Consider the following 27,115-nt stretch of genomic DNA (forward strand, 5'->3'; position numbering starts at 1 on the left):
GCAGAGGCTTTAACCCACTGAACCACCCAGGTGCTCCTAATAGGAAGTTTATAAATGTCATAATCTATGAATTCTAAGTGTGGTCAAAGGACTGTTGCCCTCCAGCTATCTGAAAGAATAAAGTGAGCAATTCTAGCACCAGCAGAATCTCAGAAACGACTCTGCTTGGCCCCACTGTGCTCACCAATATGGTTTGCAGCCATTTACCGCTGGGCATGGCCAAAGCACTTGGGAACCCTCGGAAAAGAGAACATAGACCATTTGGACAAAATTCATCTTACATTTTAATGTCTGCATGGGAACCACACAAAAAAAGCGTCATAAATCTCTGGAAGTGACTGGTGTGATGCTGTTAATACCAGATCAGAGGCGGCTGCCAAGAGCTTGGCTTTTTTCCCCCCTCGTGGCAGCCAAAAAGCACAGGTGTCTTAAGAAAGTGTTGAATGATCAGGAAGCTTTTTCATGCAGAAGCCTCAGCCTGGCCTGTGGATCTCCAGAAAGAACTTGCTGCCTCCACTCCATTGCCAGGTAATAGCGAGGCTTCCCAGGGGCCAGTCCAGGATTGAGGGGGCTGATCTCCTCTCCTGATGCCAGGTTGGTCCGCAGTCCTTTGAAGCCTTTGTGTTGAACACCTGACCGCCTCTTTTCTCTGTCCAGGGCTCTCAGGGCCCAGCATCCCCAACGGGCCATTAGAAAGCACAGAGCAGGACAAACTCAAGAGACCCATTGCCATCTGTAAGGATATTTCCAGGGTGCCTCCTCTACAAGCAAGTTCACTTCTCAAAACCTGACTCTCAGGCACTGCCTGGTTCCTACCCACCCCACTTCTCCACTCCTACAGAACTTTCCTGTGATGGATCGTTCCTGTCACTGGAATTCAAAATTCTCTTGACAGGTAGGTGAGACTTTGTTGCCCCAGAGCATGTTCTGTGGGTTCTGCTTTACCTCCACAGAGCACCACTGGGGTCAGCCTTTCTGGAGTCAGAGCGTCCTCTAAGGTATAAATATTTACATGTTTCAGGAAAATGCTTTCAGATGAAGTCACTGCCAATTCCTTGAAGCCATCCTGACTGTCTGCCAAGGAGCCAGGAAGCAGACAGAGTGAAAAGGACATAACCTTGAGCCAGTTTCTAGATACTTCTTTTCACCTGGAATCTGGCTTGCCAGATGATGGGAGACACTCTCAAGCTCCTCCTCCCTCGGAACAGTACCCCCCCACACACACCCAAGATGGCAGAATCCTTACTGTTTCAGTGCTCACAGAACCCCGTGAGAAAGGCCATGACTGACATTAATACAAAAGCAGCTTAGATTCTTGTGAGGGTTGTTCATATAAGTGAGGGGGTGTTGGCGGGGGTGGGGGGGTGGAGGGCAATGCAGGCAGCTAAATAGCCCTTTAGACAATTTTTCCCTTTGTTCCTGGCTGCCGGCTAGAAGTATGTTTCAATTTTCTAGTCAGCAAGTTAAGGCAGACACACACACACACATGGTGGCTGACAGAAAAAGAGGCCAGTATGAAAAGATATTAAAATTCAAAACACACTTCAGAGCCTGCCTTCTTCTCCAATTGCATGGTCGCAGGAGAATTCATAAATCAGAAATGAGGTCAAGTGATGGTGTTGAGTTCAGCTTGTTTGTCCCTTGATACTAGGATGGTGCCCAGATGAGGAATATCAAGGAGAAAAGGCCAAGCTGAAACATCTGTCCTCCTCACCCATCAGCCACAAAACATCAGTTTCTGGGAAGACACCAAAATAAGCCCTACAAGAGGAAAATGCATATAATCAATGCCTGCCTACTTTTTAATTAAGTCAGTCATTTACAAAGATACATCCTCTGTGAGGAGATCAAGTTTCAAAGAAAACATTATGTCCAGAAATCTATTTTCCAAAGTTTGTGCAACTTGTAGGGCAAAGTCTGAGAGAGCCAAGATCAAATCTGAGCCAGCCACGGCCAAAGTTAGAGTGAGCCACAGACATTCAGAAACTTAAGGATGAAAAGGAAGTCCAATGCATTTAAGTCAGGTTCTATGTCTTTTTTTGAGTTGGTTTTTTGAAAAGCCCTAGGAATATATTTCCCCCATAGGAACAATGTTGTTGAGATAGTTGTGTTCTCAGATCAGTGCACAGAAATCTATTTGACACAGTCTAATTCAAGTCACCTCCACCTCCAGCCACCTTAAGATCCCCAAGCCTATGCCTTTCAGCCCCCAGGATAACACTGATGATGTGGAGGAGGGGGGTACTGGTTATAACTCAGGGCAACGCTGGGAGGAAATCTTAGCAGTCAAATGGAAGGGGCCAGCACTGCAGGTGTGCAAGTTGTGCACTGCACAAAGCACCTGACCAGGGTCCAGAGGGAGGCTGAAATCTAGCTTTCTTCACCAAGCAAGCTGTGGCAAGGCTGCAGATGTCAGAGAATTTTCTAATTTGTGCTAAAAACTATGCCCCAGTGGAACTCTGGAGGCTTCAATAGTAATGATGAAAGATGATGGTTTTACTTTAAGGGGGTATTCAGAGTGGTGAGTAGGGATGCCTGGCTGGCTCAGTCATGGAGCATGCAACTCGTGGTCTCTGGGTTATGAGTTCAAGCCCCACATTGGGTATAGAGATTACGCTAAAAAATGAAAATCTTAAAAAAATAAAAGTGAGGCATAATTGTGGTTGTTAGGGAGAACCAAGAGAGAAGCTGCCATCCACATCTACATTGCTATTACTGGGTCACCGAACTTTGGAGTGGGTATAAAACATTCCTAACCAAAACCTCCTCTGGGGTGCCTGGGTGGCTCAGTGGGTTGGGCTGCTGCCTTCGGCTTGGGTCATGGTCTCGGGGTCCTGGGATTGAGTCCCGCATCGGGCTCTCTGCTCGGCAGGGAGCCTGCTTCCCTTCCTTTCTCTCTGCCTGCCTCTCCATCTACTTGTGATTTCTCTCTGTCAAATAAATAAATAAAATCTTAAAAAAAAAAAAAAAACAAAAACCTCCTCTGGAAGCAAAACGTAAACCTCACCAACTGGCCTTCTGTTCCTCTTTGAGACTCCCTAATTGATTGGCTACTTCCTGCTAGATAACTTGGTAAAGGCTCATTACACCTTAAGGCTTGTGTTAGGTGGTGAATGAAAACAAGACACCTTTGGGAATTTTCTATAGAGTGGGAACCCCACACAGATGAGGAAGTGCCTGCCTTAGCTCCTGCACTGGTGGAGTCTGGAAGCTGTTCTGGAAACAGGGAAGGGGGAAAGAAAGATGGCCACCATGTGCCATGTTGGGAGGTGTGAGGAAGAGTAGCTGTCAAAAATGTCTCTGGGGGGCCTGGCTGGCTCAGTTGGTAGAGCATGTGACTCTTGATCTCAGGGTCATGGGTTCAAGCTCCATGTTAGGCAAAGAGCTTACATTTAGCAAGAAAAAAGAAAAGGAAAAAGGGCATCTGGGTGGCTCAGTTGGTTGACCTTTGGGACTCTTAATTTCATCTCAGGTCATGATCTCGGGGTTGTGGGGCTCCACATTTGGCCCCAAGTCTTCTTGTCCCTCTCCCTCTGCTCCTCCCCCCAGTTGTATGCACGCTCTCTCTCCCTCTCTCTCTCTTTTAAATAAATCAGTAAAATCTTTAAAAAAAGAGAGAGAGAGAGAGAAGAAATTTGTTTTTGACCTAAGCTGAACGGGGATGTGATCCTTACCAAGGCTTAGGGCCCCGCAATGTAATACAAGGAAGAAAAACAAGCAAAGGGTAAAAATGGCAAATTTTATGTTTTATGTATTTTAACACACACGTCTAAAAAAACAACAAATAAGCAAACACCCACAGAGACACACCCCAGGATATGAAGGGAAAGGCATGGGAATTTATCCAAAGAACTCTCTCCATGCCCCCAGAGAGAGGGAAGCCGCAGCACCATCACCCTGCCTGGTGCGAGAGGCCGCTCCCTGCACCTCCGCCGCCCCCGACCCCTGCCCCGCTGCAGCCCAGGGAGGCAGGCGCACGCAAAAGGGGAGGCCGGGAGGCCCTGCAGCGCAAGCGCCCTGAGGGGCAGCTCCTGCGTGTGGAACCACCTCTGACCAGCCAGCAGCTCCATGAGTGAGGCTCTGCGAGACTCTTTCAGGGAGGGGTTTAGTTGCAGTCCCAGAAGTGTGTTATTCAGGGTACGTTAATTGTAGGAATCCCCAAATCCTACTCTGAGGACTGTAGTCAATCAGGGCCCGGCTCCTCCCACCTCAGCTGCCCAAAGCAGTCTCCATCCAGACAGTGGATGAGAAAAGAGGGCCACCGGGGCGGATGGGAGGTCTGCGGGCCACACCTGGGAGAGGCCCACTTCCGCTCACGTTTCATTGGCAGAAACCCCGTCACGTGGCCACCCTTACTGCAAGGGAGGCTGGGAAATGTATGCCCAGAAGAAGTGGAGACTGCAGATCTATGCATATTGCCAGTCACCCTCTGTCTGCAGAAAGGAAGTTCTAGGTTTCTAGGTCAGAGCGTGTGTGTGTGTGTGTGTGTGTGTGTGTGTGTCTACACATGGGGCGGAATTCCTTCCATTTCTTTGTACTTTGTACTTGTTCAAGCCAGAGGCTTGCTCCCGCAGCTGTGACTGATAACTTCAGGATCAAGAACCAGGGTGTGACTCTCACTCCCCGGGGTTCAGATAGAGTGTCACCCAGGTTCCTCCCCCTGGGAATCACCGTGGTCACCCACGCCTCTGTCTCTTGGCCCAGCTCCTGCAACGGGCTTCTTCAAACCAGGCCTCCTTTGAAATCGATCGGCCACAACAGTTGCAAACCCCAGCTGCTTCTCTCCTCCTCGGCCCAGTAGCAAGAGAATCAATTATCCCTGCCCTCAGTGAATTGCGGCATCTGCTGCTCCGCAGAAGGATAGGATTCAAGATGTCAGCCCTAGCCCATAAAGCTGTTCTTAATCTGGACCTAATCATGGGAACAACTGCTTTTTGCCTTTGGTCCCCACCTGGCAACAACACAAACACCACCTCCAACTTTCAAGAGTCTGTAATCCCTACCCCTCAGGGGAGATCCAAGGACAGACACGCACCATAACCTCCATTTTACAGATACAATGTGTACAGAATGATTAGAAAAGTGAATGTTCTCTTTGACTGCAGGAAACCTGCCCACCATCTTTACATCTAAGTCTCACTATGGGCTTTTGACAGTATTAGCATGTGGTCTATTCCTCTCTGCCTAGGAAAATTCTTGAGTGGGTACATGTGGAAATTTCAACTCATATTGTTTTAGAGTTCTCAAAACAATGACTGAGCCATTGGGACCTAGGGATCCATCTTATTTCAAGATTTTTTCTGGACTTCTGGATCTGGTTAGTACACTTGTTGAGTTGCCCATTAGGTGCACGGCCCTGCTGGACACTGGATTTTGAAGTCAATGGCTTTACTGCCAGTGAATTCTGCTTTGGAATGTGTTTTTCAAATGCTTTGCAACAGTGCCATGCAAATGGATTAAATGATAGAATAAAAAAATGTAAAACAAGATAGTTCACATTCCTTGGGAGAAGAAAGCAGAAATGTCTAAGATGGTGAGCATTCTTAGAAAAGTTTCCCTCCCCTTTTATTCTGGATAGAGTTCCATCAGTAAGACTCTTGAGTCCTTTGGGGACTGGTGATCAGTACAAAACGATGTCATCCCCCGCACCCCAGCACCCTCCTGACCCACCCGCCAAATTGAAGAAATTTTTGTCTGCTCATGGACCAGCATTTTGTTTCTTGCTCACATGATCATTGTAGTTTACCTTATTTTATTACCTATGGATACTGAATTTAGTTTTAAGGTTGTTAAAAATTTATGTAAAAGTGTTGAGACTTAACACTAATTGTTTTTCAAAGAACATGACTGCTTCTTTGTTAGAGATGTCAGCTTGTATAAATGTGATAAGGGAGGAAGGTATTTACTGAATATAGAAGTTAACAAAAAATTATGAGTCCCCAGTCCAATAAAATTAGGATAGTAGTCATCAGAGGGCAGGGGCTCCTCACATTTTGTTTATAAAACATTCTCTTTTGAAATTACACATACCCCATTGTCAAATAGCAAACATTGTCTATCAGTTGAGAGTTGAAGTCAACAGTGACAACTGACAGTGTTTGAGACAATAACTCCAGCATTGGGATGTTGAATATTGAAAGCCAAGATCATCTAAGTCAATGACCAAAATCTACAGCAACATTGGATGTGCACAGACTGTGTACATGGAAGCCACCATTCATTCATTCAATACGGATTTTTGAGACCCCAGCCTGCACCAGGTTGGGACAGACAGGCATTAGAGATGCAGCCAGGAACTAAACAGACACAGCCCCTTCTCCAATGAAACTGACATTCTGGGGGCACCTGGCTGCCTCACTGGCTAGAGCATATGACTCTTGATCTTGGGGTTGTTAGTTCAAGCCTCACATCGGGTGTAGAGATTACTCAAAAATAAAATCTTTAAAAAAGAGAGAGAGAAACTGACATTCTAGATGGGGGAGATAAGAGATAAATTAGAGTCAGCGGATGGTAAGTGGCATGAAAAAGATAAAACAGGGTAATAGAGAATAATGGTGGGATGCGGACCACTTTTGTTTGGATGGCCAGGGAAGGCCTCATTGAGAAGGTGAAACCTGAATCCAGGAACCAGTTGAGAGAAGTCCTGGGGAGAAAATTCCAAGCAGTGTGAAAAACAAAGGAGCTCAGGACAGAGGTTGGCATATTTAAGGGAGAGAACAAGAGTCAGCAGAGCTGTTATACAGTGATTGAATAAGGCAGTGGTAGAAGCCAAGATCAGCAAGGTAGGCAGGGCCTAGGTCATAAAGGGCTTTGCAAGGCATGGTAAAGAATGCAGATTTTACTTTTTTTTTTTTTTTGGATTTTACTTATTTATTTGAGGGAGAGAGTGAGCATGAGTTGGGGGAGGGGCAGTGGGAGAAGGAGAAGCAGACACAGGCTGAATAGGGAGCTTGACACAGGGCTCAAACCCAGGACCCCAAGATCATGACCTAAGCCAAAGTCAGACGTTTTACTGACTGAGCCACTCACATACCCCAAATGCATATTTTGCTTAAAGGGCACTAAGCAAAATGCATATTTTGCTTAAACGAGTGTGTGATGTAATCTGATTGACATTTTACAAATATTCTCTGGCTGCTGCTGCATGTAAGAGAAGCAGGAAAAATGGTAGGAGGTCGCCCTAGTGGTACAAGTGAGAGCCAATGGTGGCTGGGACCCAAGTGGCAGCAGTGGACATGAAGAAAAATGGATAGACATTGTTCGTGTTTTGGAGATAGAGCCAACTGAATCTGCTCATTAGATGTGGGGAGAAAGGGCAAGAAGAATGGAGGAAGGTTCCCATGTTTTTAGTTTGGACAGTTGTTCAACTAAAGAGAGATGTCATTTATTTAGAAGGGAAAGATGGGGGCAAAGGTGGGAAAGGCATTATGGGAAAAAGAGGAGGAGGAGGAGGGGAGAGGAGGAGATGACGCCAAGTTGAACTATCCCCAAAATTGCCTGGAATGGTCCTTCTCTCTGAGATGTCTGAGGAGATTTTTTTTTTTTAAGATTTTATTTATTTATTTGACAGACAGATCACAAGTAGGCAGAGAGGCAGGCAGAGAGAGGGTGAAGCAGGCTCCTGCTGAGCAGAGAACCCGATGCGGGCCTCCAGCCCACCATCCTGAGACCATGACCTGAGCCAATGGCAGAGGCTTAACCCCCTGAGCCACCGAGGCGCCTCCCGAGGGGATTCTATAAACAAGATAAATGCTGCCAACGTGCAGACCACTCCCCAAAGCAGGACGGGGAGGTTCCGTGGGGTATTTTTCATTATATGGTGTTCTCAGTGTTACACAAGTGCGTCATACAGGGGTCATATCTGCATAATCATTCTGACTCTAGAATCAGTGAGCCGTTCGGTTGTACTACCTGCGACTCTCTGCCTCCACGGAGCTCCGAGTAAGGGAAGGCACAGCTTTGCTTGTCCCTGCACAGCGGGTCAGGACCCCTGGCACCTAATCCTGCGGCCAGGAATATGAAATGTGTTACCTTGGGAAAGTTTATTTAAAATTTCTGAGTCTCTCTTTCTTCATCTTTAAAATGAGGGGATTCAATGACGACATCTCTGAAGTTCATTCCAGCCTTGTTAGTCCATGACTCACAAGACATATAAACAATAATGATATAAGCAGCCTTCAGGGGACCTGGCGGGAGGCTGTGATGGCCAGGAAAACACGCCAGTCAGATGTCCTGCTGGGGGCGCATGCATGACTGAGGGACAGGGCTGCGGGCATCCCCGACCCACCCCACACTGGACTGGAAACCACTCTTCCTACAGGCTACTCCCGGCCAACCACTGAGCAAGGAGGGGACTAATACAAGCCCCTTCTTGCCAGATTTGGCTCCTTTAACGAACAACTTTGTTGTTTGTTTCCAACCTTTTTTTTTTTTTTTTAATGGAATTGTGTAGAGAGATGGTGTTTTTTATGTTTTGTTTTTTGTTTTAAGATTTTATTTATTTATTTGACAGAGAGAAATCACAAGTAGACGGAGAGGCAGGCAGAGAGAGAGAGAGGGAGGCAGGCTCCCTGCTGAGCAGAGAGCCAGATGGGGGACTCCATCCTAGGACCCTGAGATCATGACCTGAGCTGAAGGCAGCCGCTTAACCCACTGAGCCACCCAGGCGCCCTGTTTCCAACCTTTTGATTTGTTAAAAAACCATTTTATTGAGGTATGACTGGCATATATATATATATATATATATATATATATATATATATAACAAAACTGTACCTGTTTAATGCATACAGCCTGATGAGTTTGCAGATATACCCATATACCCCTCATCACAATTTAGGTCATAAATGTATCCACCACCTCCAGAAGTTTCCTCCTGCCCTTTTTATCATCGTCATTATTTTGTGATAGGAACACTTAACATAAAATCTACCTTCTTAGCAAATTTTAAAGATTTTATTTACTTATTTGAGAGAGAGGGAGAGCATGAGCAGGGGGAGAAACAAAAGGAGAGGCAGAGGGAGAAACAGATTCCCCGCTGAGCAAGGAGCCCCATGCAGGACTTCATTCCAGGACCCTGGGATCATGACCTGAGCTGGAGGCAGAGGCTTAAACAGCTGAGCCACCCAGGCACCCTCTCTTAGCAAATTTTAAAGTATAAAATATAAAATACAAAAGTTTTCACTACAGACACTGTGCCATACTGCAGATCTCTAGAAGATCTTCATTGTTTTTTATTTTCTCACTTTTTAATTTTTTTTATTTTTAAAGTAAGCTATATGTCCAAGGTGGGGCTTGGACTCACAACCCCAAGATCAAGAGTCCCATGCTCTACTCCTGAGCCAGCCAGGTGCCCGGTACCTATTTATTCATTTTGCCGAACTGAAACTTGATACCCTTTGGCTAATACTTCCCCATATCCCCAGCCGCCCGACCACCATTTTACTCTCTGCTTCCATGAGTTGGACTATTTTTATTCCTCATGTAAGTGGGCGTCTGTGGTGTCTGTCGTTCTGTGTCTAGCTTATTTCACTTAGTGTAATGCCCTCTGGGGTCATCCATGTTGTTGTAAATGGCAAAATTTGATTTTAGTCCATTTTTTAAAAAAATATTTTATTTATCCGACAGACAGAGATCACAAGCAGGCAGAGAGGCAGGCAGAGAGAGGAGGAAGCAGGCTCCCTGCTGAGCAGCGAGCCGGATGCGGAACTCGATCCCAGGACCCTGAGATCACGACCTGAGCTGAAGGCAGAGGCTTTAACCCACTGAGCCACCCAGGTGCCCCGATTTTAGTCCATTTTTTAATTGACTCAAGGATTCTCAACTCAGATTTCTCAGAACTCTATTGTAGTCTCAGGCTCTTCCTTCCCCTACTCCTTCCTCTTCAGGTGTCTGCATTGCTACTGGAAGTCTCTTTCCACTTCCCCTGGCTTGCTCCCCTTCATAGATGGTCCCACAATAATTTTTTTAAAAGGTTAAATTTAGGGGTGCCTGGGTGACCCAATCAGTTAAGCATCTGCCTTTGGCTCAGGTCATGATCCCAGGGTCCTGGGATGGAGCCCCTGCTCAGTGAGGAACCCACTCCTCTCTCTCCCTCTGTTGCTCCCCCTGCTTGTACTCTCGTCCATGATTTCTCTTTCAAATAAATAAATAAAATCTTTAAGAAAATTTTTAAAAAGAACTTTAATTAATTTTTTTTTTTAAAGATTTTATTTATTTATTTGACAGAGAGAGAAATCACAAGTAGGCAGAGAGGCAGGCAGAGAGAGAGAGGGTGGGAAGCAGGCTCCCTGCTGAGCAGAGAGCCCGATGCGGGACTCGATCCCAGGACTCTGGGAGCATGACCTGAGCCGAAGGCAGCGGCTCAACCCACTGAGCCACCCAGGCGCCCCATAAAAAGAGCTTTAATTAATTTTTAAGAGAGAGAAGGAGAGCATGCTCAAGAGCTAGTGGTGGGGTGGGACTGGGGGGAGGGCAAAGGGGGAGGGAGAGAGAGAGAGAGAATCTTAAGCAGGCTCCCTGCCCAGTGTGGAGCCTGACTCAGGGCCCAATCTCACGACTCTGAGATCATCATCTGAGCCAAAATCAACAGCTAGATGCTTAACTAACTGAGCCACCTAGGTGCCCCTAAGGATTTTATTTTATTTTTTGTTAGAGAGAGAGAGTGAGCACAGGCAGAGTGGTTGGCAGAGGCAGAGGGAGAAGCAGGCTCCCTGCCGAGCAAGAAGCCTGATGTGGGACTCAATCCCAGGACACTGGGATCATGACCCAAGCCAAAGGCAGCCACTTAACCAACTGAGACACCCAGGCATCCCGATTTTTAAGTTATCTCTCTACCCAACATGGGTCTCAAACTTACAACCCTGAGATCAATTCTCCACCAGCTGAGCCAGCCAGGCACTCCCCATAGTACATGTCTTGCTTGTCTAATCCCATTTTAATTTCTTTTCTTTTCTTTTCTTTTCTTTTGAAGATCTAAATAAACAAAGAAGTGTATCATGAAGTCTCACTCATCTACTTTATGACGGAGACTTTTTTTTTTAAAAGATTTTATGTATTTATTTGAGAGAGACAGAGCAAGCAGGAGCAGGGGGAGGAGTGGAGGGGGAGGGAGAGGTATAAGCAGGCTCCTCTCCAAGTGGGGAGCCCGATGCAGGGCTCGATCCCAAGACCCTGAGTTCACGACCTGAGCCAAAGTCAGACACGCAACTGATGGAGCCACCCAGGTGCCCCTACGATGGAGATTAAAAAAAAAAGATGAAAAAAATATGTTTTTAAGTAATATCCACACCCAACTAGGGTCCAAATTAACAGCCATGCCATCAAGAGTCACATGCTCCCGACTGAGCCAGCCAGGTGTCCCTATGATGGAGACTTTTGATGGTATAACAAAGGTACAATCTTTTTTGTACCTTTTTTTAAGCAAATTAACCCCCCCCCATGAGGGGCTTGAACTCATGCCCCCAAGATCAAGGGTTGCATGCTCCACTGACTGAGCCAGCCAGGTGCCCCACCAGTGATCCTTTTAAAAGGAAATTTTGAACATGTCACTCTTTATCCAAAACCATGTGGTGGTTCTCCATTTCACTCAGAATAAAAGCCAAAATCTGTTTAGCGGATTTACTCTTAGAATAAAAGCCAAAATCACCCCACCATTCCCCCTACTCTTTTCCCCTTATTTTTCTCCTCTCCACTCCCTCTCCTCCAGCCACACTGGCTTCCGAAAGGCCAGCCGCACTCCCGCCCCAGCCGTCCTCCAGCTGTTCCCTCTGTCTGCAGTGCTCGTCCCAGTCAGCCACAGGGCTCACCCTCACATTCCCGTCTTTCTCAGATGTCACCTCTGCAATGAAACCCATCTAGCCCACACTGAAAACCACCACCCCTGGGCACTCCAGATTCTCTTATCCTTTTTCTACTTCTTTTCTTCAAAGCACTTATCAGTACCTATTGAACTGTTTATTTCCTGTTGATAGTCTGTGTTTCTCCCCCCCAAAATATAAGCTCCCCAAAGGCAGGGATTTTTGTCTATTCTGATCACATGGTTGGCAATCAATAAATATTTCTAGAAAGAAGTGCCTGAAGACAAGAAGCAGGGTGCCGGGATAGAGAGTGACCTAGCCGCTATTTTAGATAAGATTACTTGCTAGGTCATGAACTCCTTGAGGACAGGGCTGTGCCAAAATCACCAGTGTCCTACACAGAATGGAGATGGAATAAATACTTATTGAATCTGATCAGCTGAACTGAGCCTGAAGCCAGACCAGGATCTCCTTAAGGTGGTCCTACAGGAACTGCCAGTTTGTTGACAGCTCTTAAGCTCACTTGGTCATGACACCTCCTGGAAACTCTTCATTCTGTTTTTATCTTTACTCAAATTCTGCACTTCAGAAAGGCTTTCTAGCAGATTCCTCAGCATTCTGACAGCAGTGACTCTGCATATCTACCTCTATCTATCGATATTTTTTTAAAGATGGTATTTTTAAGTAATCTCTACACCCAACATGGGGCTCAAACTTGCAACCCTGAGATCAAGAGTCTCATGCTCTGCCAACAGAGCCAGCCGTGTGCTCCTGCCTGTTTTCCTTTTTAAAAGTTTATTTATTTATTTATTTATTTATTTATTATCCATCTCTTTATTTGACACAGAGAGAGAGACAGCAAGAGAGGGAACACAAGCAGGAAGAGTGGGAGAGGGAGAAGCAGACTCCCAGCCGATCAGGGAGCCCAATGCCAGGCTGCATCCCAGGAGCTGGGATCATGACTTGAGCCTAAGGCAGATGCTTAACGACTGAGCCACCCAGGCACCCCGCCCCTGTTTTCCTTATATTTTAAGAGGAGCAATGACCCAGAGAAGAAGGAGATGGTCAGGAGTTTGAAAAAGTAGAAGTTCTGTTTTGTTCCTTGGATCAAGCGTTGGGCCATTGGGCTACAACTGTAGGGAGACAAAGTTGTGCCCAGCATCAAGAAGTCTATAGCCCTAACTACACTGGAGACTCCTTAAATTAATAAGCTACCCTTTAGGGGAAATGTTGAAGTGGAGACTGGATGGTCATCTGCTTCAGGTTGCAAGCCTGACTGAGAAGGAGGTCAGGCTGACTGACACCCAAGGTCCTCTCTCTGAGATGTGGTGCTTCTGTGGACTTGATTGAGCATCAGATGTTTCTCTCTCTCTTTTCTTTTTTTTTTCCCAGTAAGCTCTACACCCAACTTGGGGCTTGCACTAATTGAGACCCTGAGACCAAGAGTCGCATGCTCTACTGAGCACCTCAAGCTGGGCACCTCAAGCATCAAATGTTTCTTAACCCCAAATAGCATATTTCTACTCATGAAGGACACAGGGTCCCGAAGCATATACTTTACTATAATTCTTAGTAAAAATTCCAAATTTCTTAGCCATACTTCAGGAGCAGCACAATTTCCACAAACGCTGTTGAGTGCCAGGGGCCACGTGACCCCCCCTCAGGGGCCCCCTCTCACTGTGCAGCAGTCCCGCACCCCAGAAGCCCTTAGACACACAGCTGTTTCCTTCCTATTTATTGCTCAGTTTTATTCCACAAAATCACTTGACCTCTTCTCTTTAGTGACTGAACCTAATGTCATTATTGAGCCAGCCTTTTAAGTGTATATTAATAAAGTCCCTGGGAAGAAAAAGCTAACAACTTGCAGATCTCTAAAGCTGGTACTGAGAACATAAAGCACCATGTAATATATATATATTTTTAAAGGTTTTATTTTGGGGGAGAGAGAGCACGTGCATGAGTGAGCACAAGCGGGGAGGGGTAAGGGCAGAGGGAGAGGGAGAAGCAGACTCCCCACTGAGCAGGGAGCCTGCCCAAGGTGTCCTGATCCCAGGACCCTGAGATCATGATCTGAGCGGAAGGCAGAGGCTTAACCCACTGAGCCACCCAGGCACCCAACACTGTGTAATATCTAAGAGAGCATGTAGAAAGATCAGCAGGATAGTGGTAGAAAGAAAATATTCAAATCACAGGACTTTTTTTTTCCTTTTTTTTTTCTTTCTTAAGATTTATTTCTTTTAGAGAGCTATTGAGGTTGGGTAGGGAGAGGAGGGAGGGAGGGAGGGGGAGGGGGAGGAGGAGGAGGAGGAGAGAGAGAGAGAGAGAGAGAGAGAATATGAATCTCTGGGAAACTTCCCACTTAGTGCAAAGTCTAACGCAGGGCTTAGTTCCAGGACCCTGGGATCATGATCGGAGGCAAGGGATACGTTTAACGACTGAGCTACTCAGGTGCCCCTAAATCACAGGACTTTAGAAGTAGAATCCAATTGCTCATCTTGGAAAAAAGGACAATGAAGCCCAGGGTTCCAATTTCTTGCCTTAGTTCTTGACCTTCTCACCACACTTTATTTTTTCCTCTCTCCCCCTTCCAACCATGACCCCCAGTCCACAAAATTATATTCTCCTATATATTTATATTGCATATAAATATAAGTATATAAATTACATAAGTATAAATAGATCTAGTTATATGAATACATTATACTAATAATATGGTATAGGGGCGCCTGGGTGGCTCAGTGGGTTGGGCCTCTACCTTTGGCTCGGGTCATGATCCCAGGGGCCTGGGATCGAGTCCCACATGGGGCTCTCTGCTCAGCAGGGAGCCTGCTTCTCCTCATCTCTCTCTCTGTCTGTCTCTCTGCCTATTTGTGATCTCTCTCTGTGTCAAATAAATAAATAAAATCTTTAAAAAAAAAAAAAATAATATGGTATATATATTTATATCTGTAAGTATAGTATAAATACATATATTTTATTTTCCCATATTTTAAAAAAATAATCAAAGCCTAACAAAAATGCTAATTGTTCAGAGTCACATTACAATATTTAAATGAGATTAACTTTAAGGATCCCCTAAATCTGGGGTCAGGGTGGGATTGTGTTATTGGAACCTCAGGTAACAAACACCAGGCCTTTTCTGAAGGCTGTTGGAAGACCTCTGGCTTTTCTGTAAGGTGGGGCTCACAGTGCTGCGTGCCTTTTGTAATCTATCTGAAAATAATGTCTCTCAGTCTTGCCTACCAAAAAACTGAAAACAATTTTGAAAATAGGTTGTAGTTAAAATGCTACCTGTTGAGCTTTGGCTGGTCTCTTGGAAACTCAGACTTCTCTTCTGTTAACCACCAACACTCAACACATCTGCTCTACGCCAGGTTCTCTGCTAAAGGCTTACTTTATAGGTTGTTGGGAGAAGTAAGGAAAATGGTAGTATTAGCGAACCTTAATTGAATAGTTTTCTCCCAGCCCCTGGACTAAGGACTTTCCTATGTGCTGAACAAATCTCCACAAAAATATTAAGAATGAGATAGTACTAGATTTGTTGAATAAATGTGATGGATGAGGTTAAATGACTTAACCAAGGCCACCCAGCTAGTGGAGGGGTTCAGCTTGGATCTGGCCCTCGGTCATAGCGTGTGGGTAGTCTGAGCACATACTGTAAAGTGCTGTAGGAGGAAGGAGAGCCGCCATCTTTCAGGGCTATGGAAGGTCCTAGCATTGTCTCTAGTCTGCCGTCTGCCCCTCAGAATTTGAATAAGGGTGAAACCAAGATCAATCATTTCTGGCAAGGTTGAAGGGGAAAGGAGTCACAGAAGCAGGAGCCTGAGAAATGCGTGGGACCAGGCATGGGGACGGCCAGTTGCCCTATTGCTTTAGCAGCAGGCAGACAGGGCTGGAGAGTCTGTCTAGGGAATGAGCTCCAGCTATTTTCCCTTTCTTTCTTTCTTTCTTTCTTTTTTAAGTTTTAATTTATTTATTTATTAAGATTTTATTTATTTATTCGACAGAGAGAGATCACAAGTAGGCATAGAGGCAGACAGAGAGAGAGAGGAAGCAGGCTCCCTGCTGCGCAGAGAGCCCGATGCAGGACTCGATCCCAGGACCCCTGAGATCATGACCTGAGCCGAAGGCAGCAGCTTAACCCACTGAGCCAGCCAGGCGCCCTATTTATTTATTTGACAGAGAGAGAGAGAGATCACAAGTAGGCAGAGAGGCAGGCAGAGAGTGGGGGGGGGGGAGCAGGCTCCCCACTGAGGAGGGAGCCCAAATGTGCGGCTCAAGCCCAGGACCCTGAGATCATGACCCAAGCTGAAGGCAGAGGAAGCTTAACCCACTGAGCCACCCAGGCACCCCAAGCTTTTTTTTTTTTTTTAAACAAGGATTTATCTCCTTTGCCTTGTCAGTAGGAACAGAAAAAAAGAGGAAGGGAAGGAAAGAATGCCTTAAGAGGATTGAGCCTGTGGATAAAATCTGTTTTATTTTTTCTCATTTGTAAAACGGTTTGTCCTCTGCTTCAATCTCCTCGTCTGTAAAAATTAAAATAGTATTTTGCTGATAGAATTGCGGCAAGCACGAAAGAAATAACAGGTGGCAAGCACACGGAAGTTTGGTTCATGTTAAAAATACAAATAATAATGATATGCTATGTTTACACCCTCGTTTTGCCCATAAAGGCGCAGTTAAGCACTAGCAATGACTACACATTTACTGTTTTCCCCTGGAAGCGGGCAAACGTCCGGTAACCGGTGCTACAGCACCCTCTGGTGGCGGAGGTGCCACCAACAGCGCCGACTCCGCCGACCTCGCTCTCCAGCCGGGCCGGAAGAGAAGAAGCCTCTGCCCGACTGTTAACCACCGGTCTGCACCTGCCCGGGAAGGGCAGGGCGGAGGCCATGCGACAGGTGCCCCCGTCACAAAATGGTACCATTAACTGAGGATCATGAAGAAGGATTCCCTATTTGAGCCCTGTGAAACCAGCTGGGGGTAGTCGGCCATTTCTGACCCATGAAATGGCAAGTTCACAGGGTTGAAGCTTGTCCTTGCTGCTGTATGGGGAGCAAGTAGAAACGCTGAGAATGTAAAATGCTAAACCCAGGAAACCAAACAGACAACGACTTAAGAATGACTTTGTGGGGACGCCTGGGTGGCTCAGTGGGTTAAGCAGCTGCCTTCGGCTCAGGTCATGATCCCGGCGTCCTGGGATCGAGTCCCGCATCGGGCTCCTCGCTCCGCAGGGAGCCTGCTTCTCCCTCTGCCTCTGCCTGCCATTCTGTCTGCCTGTACTCGCTCTCTCCCCCCCTCTCTCTCTGACAAATAAATAAAATCTTTAAAAAAAAAAAAAAGAGGAAAAAAAAAAAAAGAATGACTTTGTGGCCTGTGGGATCTAGAGGTGAAAGAGGAACAGACAACTTCTCACATTTTGTCAAGCTCCTCAGGGATTATAATATCTGGGGCTGTTTTTCTTTTTCTTTTCTTTTCTTTTTTTTTTTTTTTTTTAAAGATTTTATTTACTTATTTGACAGAGAGAGATCACAAATAGGCAGAGAGACAGACAGAGAGAGAGATCAGGAGAAGCAGGCTCCCTCCTGAGCAGAGAGCCCTATGCGGGACTCGATCCCAGACCCCTGGGATCATGACCTGAGCCGAAGGTAGAGGCTTAACCCACTGAGCCACCCAGGCGCCCCTGGGGCTGTTTTTCTAATCACCTACATCTCTTTCAACACCCTTCATCCTTACAGTTCCCGCCTTGCCTCAACCAGAAACACAAGTGGTGGTCGGCTTCTGTACCTTCCTTTTCTTTTCTTTTCCTTCCTTTTCTCCCCCCCCCCCCCCCTTTAAAGATTTTATGTATTTATGTGTCAGAGAGAGAGAACGAGAGAGCAAGCACAAGCAAGGAGAACAGCAGGCAGAGGCAGAAGCAGACCCATCGCTGAGCAAGGATGTGGAACTTGATCCCAGGACCCTGGGATCATGACCTGAGCCAAAGGCAGACGCTTAACCCACTGAGCCACCCAGGCGTCCCTGTACTTTGCTTTTCTACTAGCTCATGCAGACCTGCCATCTCCTGCCCTACTTTGGAAGAGATCTGCCCTCAGAAAATCAGGAAGACAAGCAATTGTGAACCTCATATCCTTTGCATAAAAGGTCTTTCTCCTTTCTGAGAAAGACCAGACTGAATCACAAAATCATCAATTTTTCTGGGTCTTAGCTTTACTAATAATCACAATTTTTGAAAAATTAGAATAGACCCAACCTCATCCTCCAAATCTTAAGAGAATAAGCCTTTAAACAATTTTTTTTGACATTTTATTTACTTATTTGTGTGAGAGAGAATGAGCAGGATTTTGGGGTTGGGGGAGGGAGAGAAGAGACAGAGGGGGAAGCAGATTCCCCACTGAGCAGGGAGTCTGACTCTGGCTTGATCATGAGGCTCCATCTCACAACCCTGAGATCACGCCCTGAGCTGAAATCAAAAGTCAGACGCTTAACTGACTGAGCCACCCAGGCGTGCCTAAAAAAAAATTTTTTTTAATGGAATACATTATGCAGGAGAATGCAGGTGAATTTATACGGAGATAAGTCGTCTCAGGAATGGTTGGTAAGGGTGTAAACTGACACAAACTTTCTGTTAAAGAATTTGGCCGTTTGTATCAAGAGCCATGAAGCCATTGACCAAATAATTCTTTTTAGAAAATCTGTATTAAGGAAATAAATGGAAACATGCAAAAAGATTTGCATACAAATATGTTATGGCAGCTTTTTTCTTTTTTTTATAATAGTAAGACAACATTAAAAGAAACAGTTACTAAATCAAGTGTAAAACATTAATAAGATGAAATATTTTATCTTTGAGATCATGTTTTCAGAGAACACAGGGTGGAAAAATGGTCACAGTATAATGAAGAGTAAAGCTATATGATATCTATTGATCAAATGCTTCCAATTTTATGAGAAATACATATAGGCAATAGACACTTTAAAAACAGGAAAGAAAGGTACTGAAATACTGAGTGATCATTTTTGGGTACATCAGCTCCACACCCAACATGGGGATTGAATTCACAACCCTGAGATCAAGAGTTGCACACTACTGACTAAGCCAGGCGGCACCCCGCTTTCTTTCTTTTCACTTTCTTACGTTTTCCAAAATTTCTATCATTATCATGTATTATTTTCATAATCGCTAAACTATATGGAATATAAAAACAATTTGATTTTGGGGCACCTGGGTGGCTCAGTGGGTTAAAGCCTCTCTGCCTTCAGCTCAGGTCATGATCCCAGGGTCCTGGGATTGAGTCCCCATTGGGCTATCTGCTCAGCAGAAAGCCTAATTCTCCACTCCACCCCACCCCACCCCCTGCCTGCCTTTCTGACTACTTGTGCTCTGTCAAATAAATAAATAAAATCTTAAAAAAATTTTTTTTGATTTGCAAATCAATCAAATCTTCATAGTATTGAATATAGAAACCAAACAGGTTACATCAAAACCTAAAGATAAATAACTAAATATGTTTTAAAATATGGCTTATAGTTGAGGGTGCCTGGGTGGCTCTATTGGTTAAACATCTGCCTTCGGCTAAGGTTATGATCTCAGGGTCCTGGGATCGAGTCCAGCATCAGGCTCTTTGCTCAGCAGAGAGCTTGATTCTCTTCTGCTTTTTCACTCTGCCCGTGGTCTCTCATTTCCTCTCAAATAAATAAAATCTCTAAAAAAATATATACGTGGTTTATAGTTGAAAAGTGCTTTCCAACCATCTTTCAAAGTCCTCACCATAACAGAAAGCAGCAGGAAAACAAGAGGGAGGAATTCATTTCTTGGTTCTTTGGCCAAATTCTATTGTTTCCAGGAGATTCTGCTTGAATTGTTCTTTTCAAGGGTCTTCTACTAATTAAAGCCATTCTGCAGTTTCTTTTACTATCAGTGGCCAAGGCCAACAGCATTGGGGATTATAATTAGACTGAGAGATCTTGTAACACAATCAGCTGATACACACTTTCAAAAGGTTAATTTCCTGAGGCTAGAGAGATTGCCAACACTCAGAATCCTGTTAATGACTTTGGAACAATTACACATCAGCCAGTAAGAGAAAATCAGAGTATTAAATCCCAGTTCACAGGAGTAGATTGATTAGGTAGAATGTTAAAACGATGTTTTATAACACCACATTTTGGGTGTGCCTTATGAGAAGAAATATTCAAGCTCTAATATGCTTCTCATCACCGCAGGACAGGTCCATGTCACTATCCTGGGAAGGTACATACAGAGAATGATCTACTAGAGTGGCATTCCCAGTTGGAGGTTATTCTTACTCTAATACGGAGGAATTTTATCCTCAGCCAGCTGGGAAGACTGTTTTCATAATGTTCTGTGTGATTCCATCTTGCAAACCAAATCTGGGACTCCCCAAAATGTCAACTTCTAAATCTTACATTCTACAATTTGAAATTACAGAACTAAAATAAGTATCAAATTATCATTTTCTAAAACTTTTAGAGAACTCAGTATTAACTTTAAAAAAAATCTATACAAGAAAAAATGATCTATACAAGAAAAGAATGTAAATGATTCAAGCACTTGTAGCTCAGGTAGCTTCTGAGAAACTTCTTAAAGCATTTGTTTAAACCTCGCACTTGAACTCTACAGTTTTTTTTCCTCCAAGCCCAACAAGCCCAACAAGAATATATTTGTTCTCCCTAGAGCTTCTCATAATACGTCTATTATCTTTTCTGCTCGCTCTAAAGACATCCTATTAAATTACAAACTGCATCCCTAATCCAAGCTTTTCTTCTTTGAGATGAAGGCATGTTCTGAAGTTAGTTCTAAGGCTGACACAACTTCGCAGGAACTCTAATAGGCTCCAGTTGTAAAATGCACATCAGTCATTACTTAAAATGAAGCTGTCAGTTTGCCAGAAAAGCTAGTCTCCGTGCCCTTTACAGAATCCCCATTTGCGTCCTGTGCCCGTGCCAAGTGTCATTAAGTCCAATGGGAACTCCGCAGATGTGAGCCACACACACTGAACAAACTCTGCACAACAGCAGAGTTAACTGAACAAGAGTTAACTTTGTTGCAGAAAAAACCAGGGATCCGGTCTTTTGTACTCAGCACTGGTCAGGGAGCAATGAGGAATCAGCCCGGGCGTGGGGGGGGGGGTGGGGAGGTGGTGCAAATTGAATAGTAGTGTTATTCACATATGAAAGAAAGCAAATCCTTGCCCACTTTCAGGAATCCTATTCAGATACAGCAGTGAGCTCCCAGAAACTGAGGAGAGAATCAGAGATCATCCAAGGCAAGTGTCAACTCAATCCTCTGACAAAAAAACAAATGAACAAGCAGAACAAACAATCTTGATGGGTCAGGAAAGAAGATGCTAGAAATAGTCGAGCTTCTGGCGCTTCTGGAGGAGCCGGCAACAGGGCCAGTCGCACCCCCTTCCTTTGGAAAATCTCAGCAAGGCAGGGGAGGACAGCAGGGTGGAGGCACTGGTAGGGACCTGGCTGGGGATCTACAGGAGTGGATCTCTACCTCCTATCTAGTGAGTCTTGCTTTGACGGTCCCATGACCGCGCGGGTGGGTTCCCCAGCAGGGCACTCCTGCAAGGTTCCTCATCAGATGCAGACACAACTGACCCACGTGTTCGCAACAAGACCCCACTCAGAGCTGCGACGAGCCCCAGCTCTCACCCCAGATCTGTGGGATGAACCATCAAGCCATTCTATCAGGTTATTTCTAAAATCACAACCCATAGTCCAGCTTCTGATTGGGCAGGCCCTGAGGCCAGGAGAAACGGCAGATACTGGACACGGGCTATGTGGAGCCTGTGGAGCCTGTGGAGACACTCAGGGATGCTACGGGGGTAAAAAGACCATCATCTGGCGTGTGCGAGATGGTACTCCTGAACCCAGAACATCAGCCAACAGCGCCTACCTGAGTGTGCTTTCCGCTTGAGCGTCTCACTTCACAAGCTGGCACGCGGTTTGGTAATTTCCCATTTGGGGGATAATCCAGATGAACCAAGTCTCGGCAGTAAGAATGACATATATATTTACCCTCTGAAAGACAGAGCACATGAGGTTCCTGCTTAGATGCATGTGGCAGAGGGAAATGAAGCCTCCAAAACCAAAAGCCAGCGTCTGACCCGGAGCAATGAACATGTGTTTGTGAGAGGCCTGTTTGTTCACAACAGTATGCAGAGCCCTTTAAACCTGGACTAACAGGCCTTCACTGAAATCTAAATGGAATATATTTCACAAAGACAGCGGATTAGGCTACTCTGTTTTTCTTTTTTCAGTTCTTCGACTGAGATAAAGTTCACATAATGTAAAATTCACCATGTTAAAGAGTAGAGTTGTGCAACCGTGATCTAATTCCAGAACACTCATTTACCCCAAGAACAAAACCCTTACCTGTTGCCTGTGAGCAGTCACAGACTATTTCCTTCTTCCTCTAGCCCCTGGCAACCACAAATCTAATTTCTGTGTACTTGCCTTTTTTGGATGTTTCCCATGAATGGAATCATACAATCTGTGGCCTTTTGTATCTGGCTTTTTTCACCCAGCAGGTGGTGGTATGTGTCAGAATTTCATTCTTTTTTTTAAAGATTTTATTTATTTATTTGACAGGCAGAGATCGCAAGTAGGCAGAGAGGCGGGGAGGGGGAGGGGAGCAGGCTCCCTGCTGAGCAGAGAGCCCGAGGTGGGGGCTCAATCCCAGGACCCTGAGATTATGACCTGAGCCGAAAGCAGAGGCTTAACCACTGAGCCACCCAGGCGCCCCAGAATTTCATTCTTTTTTATTGTTGAGTAATATTTCTTTCTTTCTTTTTTAAAAATAATGTTTCATTGCCTGCAAGGACCACATTTTATCTACTTATCGGTTAATAGACAATGGGTGGTTTCCATTCCTAAGAATGAAATTGCTGGGTCATATGGTAACTCTGTTTAATTTTTTGAGGAACTGCCAAACGGTTTTCCAATGTAAATGTCTTTAAAAAGAGCTCTTTCAGCCATTTTACAACACATAGATAAGAAATTCTACAACTCTGTTCACCGGCAATTAGAATTCTCACAATACTAGTCTAGTAATGAATCCTTTATATTATGAAGTCTTTAAGGGACCTTATTATGAAATAACTTCACCCATTAAAGTAGTATTATCCGGGTAAGAAAAACCCTGCAGGAAAATGAAGAGTGGGGATCCACTCGTAGTTTTCAATTCTAGCCAAGGATAAAGCAGTCTGTATCATCAAAATGTTTTGTGTGCTGATCCCCCGATCAAACCCATAGGAGGGTAACAGGGCCCTGGCTTACAAAATAGCATCCAGAAGTGACCTAGAAACCAGAACCTCTAGAGTCAAACTCAACTAATTTGCAGAGACTTATTCCTCATGCAGGTATACATTCTTAAATACATACCAAAAATACTAGTGCCTACGTCATCCCAGGGCTCATTAGACCGTTACCGGAAGGCTCAGCCTCTGCCCTCGGCGGGAGGAAAGGGTACAGGAAGCAACCCTCATGATACAGTGTGGCAAATGCACTAATATAATGCTGGGGACCCAAAACCAGCATCTGCCCACTTTATGAACCCGAGGCTTTCCCACGCATTCCCAGGCGCGCCCCTCCACCTGAGCACCAACCCCCACCAACCATTCTCCCTCCAGCGCTGCAAGCCTGAACGCATTTTTCCATTGCTCCTCAAGAAAGATTTGGGAGCTGTGGACTAAAGCTTAAAAGTCCTTGAGCCCTTTCAGGAAGAATCTGAACTGCAAAACACATGTCTTTGATATTTATAACTGGTCACAATAATGCTGGCGTTACTGTTCCATCTGTTCTGGAAAGTTTAACTTACTGAGCTGTCCTGTAATAGAAAGACGCACATGGCTCTGGTGTCTCCATCCTTCATCGGACTTGTGTGAAATTCAAAAGCACATTTGCCTCCAAGAAATAAAGCTGGTTTGTGAAGAGGCTGATAAATGAACTCAGATGATGAGGAACTGAAACAGCAGAGCCCCCTGAAGCATTTACCCCAGCCCTGAAGGCCGCCTGGGTCTTTCTAGCACATCAAAGGCAGAGACCATTGAACCCACGTGGAGGCTCCTCGTCCTCCCAACAGCCCAGATGCCATCGGACTCAGAAGCAAAGGTAACCTACCCGGTCTGTGGGTTTTCTTCACCTGCAAGTTGATTTTGCCAGTGAGCTTGTAAATGGCAGTTCCCATCTGTGAGCCCCAGGCTGGCTGTGCAGCATGAGAGACAGACAAGACAGACAGCTGACGGTGACAGGCCGAGCAGGCCAGCCCGGGGTGACCTGTGTGACTCAGAGCCCACCAGGAGGCCGGGCCTCCCTCCACTCCCTGGCTTCATGTATTTTCCAACTGTCCACCAGCATGCCCGACAGCTCACTCACTGGGGGCTGTCAGACTCTCACAACCATAGCTGTGAATCACGTGAGAGAGGTCAAGGGAGGGTCTCCCGACCTCAGCCCTGATTGGAGATGCCAGTAATGTGGTTGTTAAGGCCTCTGGACCCAGTGGAGGGGAGCTGGGAGATCTTGAGCAAGTTCTTGAACCTCTTTGTGCCTTCATTTCTTTGATAAAGTGAAGAAAACCATGGTCCCCCTCTCACTGAATTCTGACAAGTGCCAGAAGTGTTTCTGGTGATGGCGTCATCAGAGTAAACGCTCCACAGGGTTAGCTGCTGATACCGTGTTGTTGGAAGAAATCTCCTACTTTTCTGGTTAGGAGAGTTTGCATTTGGGGGTGCCTGGCTGGCTCAGCCAGAAAAACATGTGACTCTTGGCTTGGGACCGTGAGTTCGAGCCCTGAGTTGGGTACAGAGATTACTAAAAAAATGAATAAATCAACTTAAAAGAAGAAAATTTGCATTTGGGGCAGGGATCATGACCTGGAGTAGTGTTTTCTAGCTACTTCCAAGAAACCCCACTTCATATGATAGATCACAATTCTCAGTGTTTTGGGGGAGGTTCCACTGTAATAATGGCCTCATGGATGAGAGGAAGCAGGGTGCTCATCTGCATTTTCAGTCGGGTCCATAAACAGGACTCTTTTCTATTTTATCTAAGACTCGTAATCCCCCCTGAGAGGAGGAAGAGCTGCCTAGTGTCCTCCTCGCCTCTTGTGAGAACTCTTTTCTTTTCCCTTCTTTTCTTTTTTCTTTTTAAGATTTTATTTTATGTATTTATTGGACAGAGAGAGACACAGTGAGAGAGGGAACACAAGCAAGGGGAGTGGGAGACAGAGAAGCAGCTTTCCTGCTGACAGAGAGGCCGATGTGGAGCTCGATCCCAGGACCTCCGGGTCATGACCTGAGCCAAAGGCAGATGCTTAATGACTGAGCCACCCAGGTGCCTCTCAAGAACTCTTTCTGAGCATTCTGTCCTCAGTGGCAGCTTGCTGGTGGTCAGGAATCCCACAGCTATTCTGTTCCTGACAGCCCCTTGCCTTTTGTTGACTTTAGGGTGATTTTTTTTCCCTTGGGTGAACTCTCAAGATGGCCATGTGAGGAGCGTTGTGCGGCGTCACCTCCCTGGTGTCTTGAGAAGAGAAGGGATCTCACCAAAATTGGGTCTCATGGAAGGGAGGCTCCAAGATTTGGTGCAAACCCCCATGGCACCAGAATAGCATTTCTTGTGTTTCAGTTGGCTCTGTCACTCACCAGCATGGGACCCATGTTCTCGGCTTTCAAGTCTGTAAAATGAAGGGGCTTCAAGGTCATCTCTAAGATCTCTGTGAATTCTCGTTTCCTCTGAGGTTCTGAAATGGGGGTTTGAACAATTTAGGGACAGAGGGCTGTCATGGAATCCACATAAGGCTGGAGGCTAAACATGGTCATCTTTCAGGAGCATTGACATTATTTTTTCATATTAAAACAAAACTAAGGGTGTGATGGAATGCTATATCAAATTCTCAGGCTTTTTTTTTTTTTTTAAGAAAAAAGACTAAAAGAACGTTCATTGTGGAAAAAATCGTGGTAATACAGTGTGAATATAATTAATGTCACTGAACTGTATATTTAAGTGTGGTTAAAATCACAAATTTTCAGTTATATATATATTTTTACCACAATAAAACAAATTTAAAAAACAACATTCAGGTAGACGAGAGAGTCCAGACATAACCCACACGTACTTGGTCAATGAATTTTCGACAAAGGTACCAAGGCAATTCAGTGAAGAAAGGATGCTCTTTTTAACAAATGGTGCTAGGATTGGATATTCATATGCTTTTACATGTTTTATTTTATTTAAACATTTTTTTTGCTTTTGCATATTTTAAAATAAACTGCAATTCGTACCCCTTGCCATATATAAGAATTAATTCAAAAATGGATCATAGGAGTGCCTGGGTGGCTCAGTGGTTAAGCCTCTGCCTTTGGCTCAGGTCATGATCCCAGGGTCCTATGATGGAGCCCCGCATCAGGCTCTGCTCAGCAGGGAGCCTGATTCCTCCTCTCGGTCAAATAAATGAATTTTTAAAAAAATGGATCATCGAGGGCACCTGAGTGGCTTAGTCAGTTAAGTGATTTGCAAATCTTCCAGCCTGTTCAGCTGGAAGTCTGCTTCTCCCTACTCCTCTCTGCTGCTCATGCTCTCTCTTTCACTTGCTCTCAAATAAAAAATCTAAAAGAAAAAAAAAAATGGATCGGGGTGCCTGGGTGGCTCAGTGGGTTAAGCCTCTGCCTTCTGCTTAGGTCATGATCTCAGGGTCCTGGGATCAAGCCCTGCAACATTGGGCTCTCTGCTCAGCAGGGAGGCTGCTTCCCCCTCTCTCTCTCTGCCTGCTTCTCTGCCAACTTGTGCTCTCTCTCTCTGTCAAATAAGTAAACAAAATCTTTCAAAAAAATGGACCATAGATTTATTTATTTATTTTTTTAAAGATTTTATTTATTTATCAGAGAGGGGGAGAGAGAGCGAGCACAGGCAAACAGAATGGCAGGCAGAGGCAGAGGGAGAAGCAGGCTCCCTGCCAAGCAAGGAGCCCGATGTGGGACTCGATCCCAGGACGCTGGGATCATGACCTGAGCCGAAGGCAGCCGCCCAACCAACTGAGCCACCCAGGCATCCCTGGACCATAGATTTAAATGCAAAGCTGAAGCAGGGCGCTTGGGTAGCATGGTTGGTTCAACATCTGACTCTTGGTTTTGGCTCACCTTTGGTTGTGATCTCAGGGTCATGAGATCGAGTCCCATGTCAGGCTCCATGTTCAACCTGAAGTTGGCTTGAGTTTCTCTCTCCTTTTCCCTCTGCTCCTTCCTACTTCACTCTCTCTCTCAAACAAATAACTACATCTTTAAAAA

General features: G+C 45.3%; 1 long non-coding RNA gene and 1 other non-coding gene across 2 annotated transcripts in view; one reads left to right on the plus strand and one right to left on the minus strand.

The window, feature by feature from the left end:
- Nucleotides 1-266: 266 nt before the first annotated feature.
- Nucleotides 267-27,115, minus strand: part of LOC132020578 (uncharacterized) — a 46,878-nt gene continuing 20,029 nt past the window's right edge. Inside the window, exons 2-3 of the long non-coding RNA XR_009405034.1 lie at nucleotides 21,727-21,851; nucleotides 267-1,761 (exon numbers count right to left, since the gene is read on the minus strand). This is a non-coding gene — a long non-coding RNA (uncharacterized LOC132020578). The remainder of the gene's footprint in view (nucleotides 1,762-21,726; nucleotides 21,852-27,115) is intronic.
- On the plus strand, nucleotides 3,308-3,380 carry TRNAK-CUU (transfer RNA lysine (anticodon CUU)). The gene has a single exon. It is a non-coding gene; the product is annotated as a tRNA-Lys (tRNA).

This window comes from Mustela nigripes, chromosome 6, assembly GCF_022355385.1.
Source record: "Mustela nigripes isolate SB6536 chromosome 6, MUSNIG.SB6536, whole genome shotgun sequence".
Lineage (NCBI taxonomy): Eukaryota > Metazoa > Chordata > Mammalia > Carnivora > Mustelidae > Mustela > Mustela nigripes.